Source organism: Mastomys coucha, unplaced genomic scaffold (assembly GCF_008632895.1).
Source record: "Mastomys coucha isolate ucsf_1 unplaced genomic scaffold, UCSF_Mcou_1 pScaffold1, whole genome shotgun sequence".
In the NCBI taxonomy this organism is placed as follows: Eukaryota; Metazoa; Chordata; class Mammalia; order Rodentia; family Muridae; genus Mastomys; species Mastomys coucha.
In genome coordinates this window covers 29,491,481-29,498,197 of record NW_022196891.1, presented here as the reverse complement: position 1 = coordinate 29,498,197, position 6,717 = coordinate 29,491,481, and the positions used below count along the sequence as shown (strand labels likewise).

At 40.3% G+C, this 6,717-nt stretch overlaps 1 long non-coding RNA gene across 1 annotated transcript; it reads left to right on the top strand.

Moving 5' to 3' along the window:
• Positions 1-41: 41 nt before the first annotated feature.
• Positions 42-4,360, top strand: LOC116099220. The gene is made up of 2 exons (XR_004122167.1): positions 42-920; positions 4,283-4,360. It is a non-coding gene; the product is annotated as an uncharacterized LOC116099220 (long non-coding RNA).
• The last annotated feature ends 2,357 nt before the right edge of the window (positions 4,361-6,717 follow it).

Sequence of the window (6,717 nt, the reverse complement as noted above, 5' to 3'; positions counted from 1 at the left end):
CGGAGGCTAAGAATGCTTACTGATCTTATACAGGACCTAGGTTGACTTCTCAGCATCCACTTAGTGGCTCACAGTTGGTTATAGCTCAGTTCCAGAGGATGCCTTTGTGGGCTCTACAGGCAGCAGAACACTTGTACACATAGAATAAAAATGAACCTTTAAAAAAAAAAGTGCACCGATGAATGCAGTAAGTTAAGTTTGTATATGTTGGATATTGTTGAAAGCTTCAGAAAGTAGTTATGTATGGTGGTGCATGTGTATAGACTCTGAGGTTGGGGGCAGGAAGATGTTGAGTTTGAATTCAGTCTTGACTACATAGTAAATTCCAGGTTCACCAGGACTGCGTTATGAAACTATTTTTCAAAAAGGAACACAAAAGCATCATGTTCAAAGAATGGGATTGCCATTACTGTTTCTCTGGAAAACAGTCATTGATAGTAAATAGGAAGGATATGTCAGAAAGCACAGAACTTTCCTAGCTGTTTACTTATGGAGTAAGTAAACTTGTGTACTTATGACTATAGAGTACATTCTGTTTAGTAGAACAACTGTTCTTCTAAGTTCTTTTTATACCATTTCTTGTATTTTGTATCGCACTTACCGTTAAAAAATTGCTTCTCAGATACCCTTACTTCTATCCATTTTGTAGAGTCCTGCTGAATGAAGACCTGTCTATTGAGGAGAGGCATGTTGTTCTCTGGATGGCATTAAGTTGACTGAGCATCTCTGATAAGTCACCAGTTACAAAGCTTACATTTGTTTTTCTCTGTTAGGATATAGGTACTGCCATTGTTTCAGACACTACGGACGATTTGTGGTTTTTAAATGATACCGTGTCAGAGCAATTAGGTGTTGGAATAAAAGTTGAAGCTGCTAATTCTGAGCAAGCAAGTGAAGTAGGGAAAACAAGTAACAAAAAGGTATGTTCAATCATTCTCACTCCGTATCTGTGTTCTAGAATCATCTTCAGGTGTTGAGTATTTCTCTACACCCAGTTTTAAGATTTATGTTGTTAGACAAGGCTGCCTCAGAAATGAGCCAAGACTCATGGAGAAGGTCTTGTTCTGTTAGGGGCATGCTGCCCCTCCACTTCAGTGGACTCATTGTGGAGTGTTTCTTTTAGAAACTTGCTTATAAGGCAAAACTATGAATGACCTTAATAGTTTCTGTTACAGGAGAAAAGAATCCTTGTACTTAAAGAACTTTGGTAGCTTTGTAACCACTTCATAACAAAATTGGAAAAAGCTAATTTTTTTTTTTTAAATCTGTTGAAATTTCTTTTTTCCCTTTTTTTTTTTTAAAGATTTATTTATTTATTATGTGTTAGTACACTGTAGCTGTCTTCAGACACTCCAGAAGAGGGCATCAGATCTCGTTAAGGATGGTTGTGAGCCACCATGTGGTTGCTGGGATTTGAACTCAGGACCTTCGGAAGAGCAGTCGATGCTCTTAACCACTAAGCCATCTCTCTAGCCCCGAAAAAGCTAATTTTTAAAACCTATTTTAAAGTTAGTATGATTTTTTTTCTCCTGTATTAAGAAGGGAGTTGGAGATAGGGGATCGGACCTGGAGCTTCCTTGCTCTCGTATCCATGCCTGGTGGCTTACTGCTTCTGACTCTAGATCCAGGGGGATCTAATGCTCTCTTTTGGTCTCCTGAGACACTGTTCACATGCTTAAAGCCACATGCATACACATAATTTAAAAGAAATTAGAGCTAATTACGGTGGTACATACCATTAATTCCAGCACTGGGGGTGTGTGCAGAGGCAGGTGGGTGGATCTCTGAGTTTTCAGACAGCCTGTTCTACAGAGTTAGTTCCAGGACAGCCAGGGCTACACAGAGAAACCTTGTCTTGAAGAAAATGTAAAAAGGTATCAGTTAAAAGTAGCATACAGTTAAAAGTAGCAGCATGGGTGTCAGAAGCTTGGGCAGCAGAGCTAGTGCTTAGCACATAGACAGGCTTTGGTAATAGCCATTGATTATGTGTGAAAACGTCATACAAGATCCATTATTTTTGTACACTAACTGAAAAAAAATATTTAAAAAAAAAAAACCACTGAGTTGCTTTTTCAGAGGGCCTAGGTTTAAATCCCAGTACCTACGTGGCAGCTTACAACTGCCAGTAACTCTAGGATCTGACACTTCACACAGACATACATACAAGCAAAACACTAATACGCATAAATAAATTTTTAAAAAGCCACTGAATAAATGTAGCAGAAGATAAAAGTAGCAGATTTTTACAGGAATTTGGGTCGTGTTAGACTCTCTAAACCAATTATAAACAACATGGCAGGAATGTTAGTGACTAAAATGAAGATGAGAGTTTGGACATTTTTATATAAAAGAATGGGCCTTAAAATACTTGAACTTTTGAGAGAAAAATCAGAGTTTTTCATGTAGCCCTGGCTAGCCCAGAAATCACAGAGATCCCCCTGCCTTTGCCTCTTTTTTTTTAAAATTAATTAATTAATTTATTTTTTAATTGGATATTTTCTTTATTTACATTTCAAATGTTACCCCTTTCCCAGTCCCCCCCTCCCCAGCCCCCATCCCATTCTCCCTCCCTCTGCTTCTAAGAGGGTGTTCTTCCACTCACCCATTCCTTACCTCCCCACCCTCAATTCTCCTACATTGGGGCATCTATCAAGCCTTCATAGGTCCAAGGACCTCTAATCCCATTGATTCATGACAAGGCCTTCCTCTGCAACATATGCAGCTGGAGCCATGTGTACTCCTTAGTATCTTGGGAGCTCTGAGGGGGACTGGTTGGTTGATATTATTGTTCTTTCTGTGGGGTTGCAATCCCCTTCAACTCCTTGGTCCTTTCTCTAAGTCCTCTGTTGGGGACCCTGTGCTCAGTCCAATGGTTGGTTGCAAGACTCTTTCAGGGCCTCTCAGGAGACAGCCATATCAGGCTCCTTTCAACATGTACTTCTTGGCATCCACAATAGTGTCTGGGTTTGGTAACTGTATGTGGAATCCCTAGGTGAGACAGTCTCTGGATGGCCTTTTCTTTAGTCTCTGCTCTACACTTTATCTCCATATTTTCTCCTGTGAGTATTTTGTTCTCTTTCTAAGAAGGACCGAAGCATCCACACTTTGCTCTTCCTTCTTCTTGAGCTTCATGTAGTCTGTGAATTGTATCTTGGTTATTTGGAGCTTTTGGGCTAATATCCACTTATCATTGAGTGCATACCATGTGTATTCTTTTGTGATTAGGTTACCTCACTCAGGATGATATTCTCCAGATCCATCCATTTCCCTAAGAATTTCATAAATTAATTGTTTTTAATAGCTTAGTAGTACTCCATTGTGTAAATGTACCACATTTTCTGTTTCCATTCCTCTGTTGAAGTACAACTGGGTTCTTTCCAGCTCCTGGCTATTATAAATAAGGGTGCTATGAACCTAGTGGAGCATGTGTCCTTATTACATGTGGTATAGCTGTGTCCTCAAGTAGTACTATGTCTAATTTTCTGACGAACTGCTAAATTGATTTCCAAAGTGGTTTGCCTTTGCCTCTTAAGTACACCGATTACAGGCCTGTGCTACCTTGCCTAGTTAATTTATTATTTCTTAAGAGGAATGTTCTGTATCTATTTGATCTGGAACCCAGTTTGCGGATTAAGTAGGCAGTTTCTTGCCTTCACCTACAAAATGTTAGTCTAGACCATCTACATTTCATTCTTTCTTCCCTCCCTTTCTCTCACCTCCTCTGTCCTCTCCACTCTCTTCTTTCCTTCTTTTTAGGCAGGATCTCACCATTAGACCAAACCGGTCTGGAACTCTGTCTGCTTCTCCTCCTGCCTGCTGGAGGCCTAGTGCACACGTAGCTCTGATTCCTGGTCTGCGGGCAGGCTTTTGTAAGGCAGCCAGATTGCCACATTGCTTTCTTCTTGAATGTGAAAAGTAAAGCTTTAAAGCGCTCTATTTCATCCCCTGTGGCCACCGTGCACAAGATTACAATCTCTTGCATAGGAATTGCTGCTTTTATACTTCTGGCATTTATTTTCTTTGGAGCTATGAATTTGGACACCTCTTGGTGAATATAGAAGGTATTTGGTAACCCTGTGGCTGCTTTTTGGTCATTTGTGCTACTAAAATGTCAGCCGTATGTCTATAGGATCAAGATCTCACATTTATATTCTCTCCTTTTTAAGTGGTAGTGATGTGGGATGGAGTGAGTTTTATATTGAAGCTATTCATCACTTTTGCTTTCAGATAGTCTCTCGTAAAGCAGGTTAGCATTGCTAATGAGGTCTCTTTTCCCTCACAGATGGTTGAAGTGGGAAAAGACGACTATCTTGAGGACTCCAAGTCCTTAAGTGATGATACCGATGTGGAAGTTACTTCTGAGGTAAAAGCTGTTTTGCTGTGGCCAATTTTTAGCTTAATCTTAGTTCCTGCGTACCGCAGAATGTCATTTTTTCCTGTTTCTGTCTGCTTTTCCTAGTTACTAAGATATGTTAGGTTCTTTACATCTCATCTTTTTCATTGGAATTTGAGAAGATAAAAGAATAATTTGAATATTTTTTTCTACTTGGAAAAAGATGATTTATATTTCTGTTCCTGCTAACAAAACTCTGGACAGGGTATGGGGGCTGGTTTGATAGGAAAACACTTGGTGTGAAGCATGAGGAACTTTTTCTGAGTCCCAGAACCCATGGAGAGCAGGCTTGGGGGTACCTGTCTGTAATCCCAGCGCTCCGGTATCAACAAAGAAGGTGGAAGAATTCCTGGAGGCTTACAGGCCAACTAGCCTAGCCTGGCACATGCAGTAGCAAATGACAGGGACCTTGTCTCAAACAGGGCAGAAGGTGAAAAACCATACCTGAAGTTCCCCTCTGACCCCCACGAACATGCTGTGACACACTTGTGGCTCAGTAGGCAAAGGTGCTTGCTGCCAAACCTTAACCTAACCACTTGCGTTTGATCCTTGGACCCACAATGTACACACAAACACACATATGCAAATAACCCACAGTTAATCCAGATCCTTTGGTTATCCAGCAGAATTGATGGATGCAGAGTTGTTCAGAGTAGTTCTTCGTTACTTTCCTACTTGTACAGTTTTCTTATCTAAGGACAGATCTTAAGTTAATGTAGAAAAACAATTTACCAGCATCTGTTAAAAGATGCAAATGAGCTGGTCAGTGCTGGTGCACTCAGGAAGCAGACTCAGGCACTCAAGTCAGCTTGTTCTACAGAGCAAGTTCTGTGATCTCCAGAGCTACACAGAGAGATGCTGTAGAAATACGGAACAACAACAACAACAACAACAAAAACCCACTGCAAATGAAACAAGCTTAGTTTCCATACAGTTAATATCAGTGGAGAGTTACCAAAGAAGAGTTGAGATAAGTCAGCTTTTAGGTAATAGGTCTTAAGATCAAGTGACAAATCTCAACCCAAGTATATACTTTGAGGTTTTCTTTTCTCATCTTTTTTTAAATCAAGTTTCCTCTGTAGATTACTAACTGTGGAAACATGATAGAAGTTCAATGAAAAGGTTATTTTACATTTTGCTGTTTAGGGTAGAACTCTAGGTTGTCCCTAGTGTTGATTCTCACCCTCTGTCCATCCCTACTGCTATTGACTATTATGGTAATTCTTTGCAAAGATAAGTGGACCACATTTGGTCTGATAAATGTTCTTGCTCATGATACAAATAGCTAGATAAATGTTCTTATCTTAACCAGACTTCTTTGGTACTTGGGCACAGAGAAGCTATTAAGCAAATAGGCAGTATGCCACCAAAAAGATGCTGTTAGACTTAACAAGCCCCGTTATGTACTATAAAGAAGCAATGGCAATTAAACTAGTAAACTATTGCCGGGCGGTGGTGGCGCACTCCTTTAATCCCAGCACTTGGGAGGCAGAGACAGGCGGATTTCTGAGTTCGAGGCCAGCTTGGTCTACAGAGTGAGTTCCAGGACAGCCAGGGCTATACAGAGAAACCCTGTCTCGAAAAACCAAACCAAACAAACAAAAAAAAAACCAAACAAATAAACTAGTAAACTATCAATTATGAGTTCCAAATTATTATAATGGTCTTTTGAGTATTTATATAGTATTTCAGCAAGATTGAAGGGTCCGAAACTGCTGAGTGTTGTAGTTTTAAAAATACTGTATGTCTCTTTCTTGCCTGTCATTCTAGACAGTTGAGTTATGACCTCTGCACTTGCAGTGCTTGGCCTGTGTCCTGTGTATCTGCTATTTTTCTATTATTCTGATAAAACATGAAGACGAAGGCAACTTAGAAAGAAACCATTTAATTACACCTACAGTTCTAGATGATTAGAGCCCCTGATAGCAGAATGAGGGCACAGTGACTTTCTCACAAAGTAAACTGCAAGCAAGAAGCAGAGCTCACTGGGAGGCAGGAAGGGAGGCTTTTGAAACCTCAGGCTGGTCCCCAGTTATACCTCTTCCAATAAGGACATGTCTTAGTCAGTGTTCTATTGTTCTGAAGAGACACCATAACCAAGACAACTCTTTTTTTTCCCCCCTTTCTTTTTTCGAGACAGCCTTGGCTGTCCAGGGACTCACTCTGTAGACCAGGCTGACCTTGAACTTACCAAGACAACTCTTATCAAAGAAAACATTTCATTGGGGCTTGCTTATAGTTTCAGAGGTTTTGTCTATTCTCAACACAACAGGGAACAGGGTGGCATGCAGGTACATGTGGTGCTGGAAAAGTAATTGAGAGTT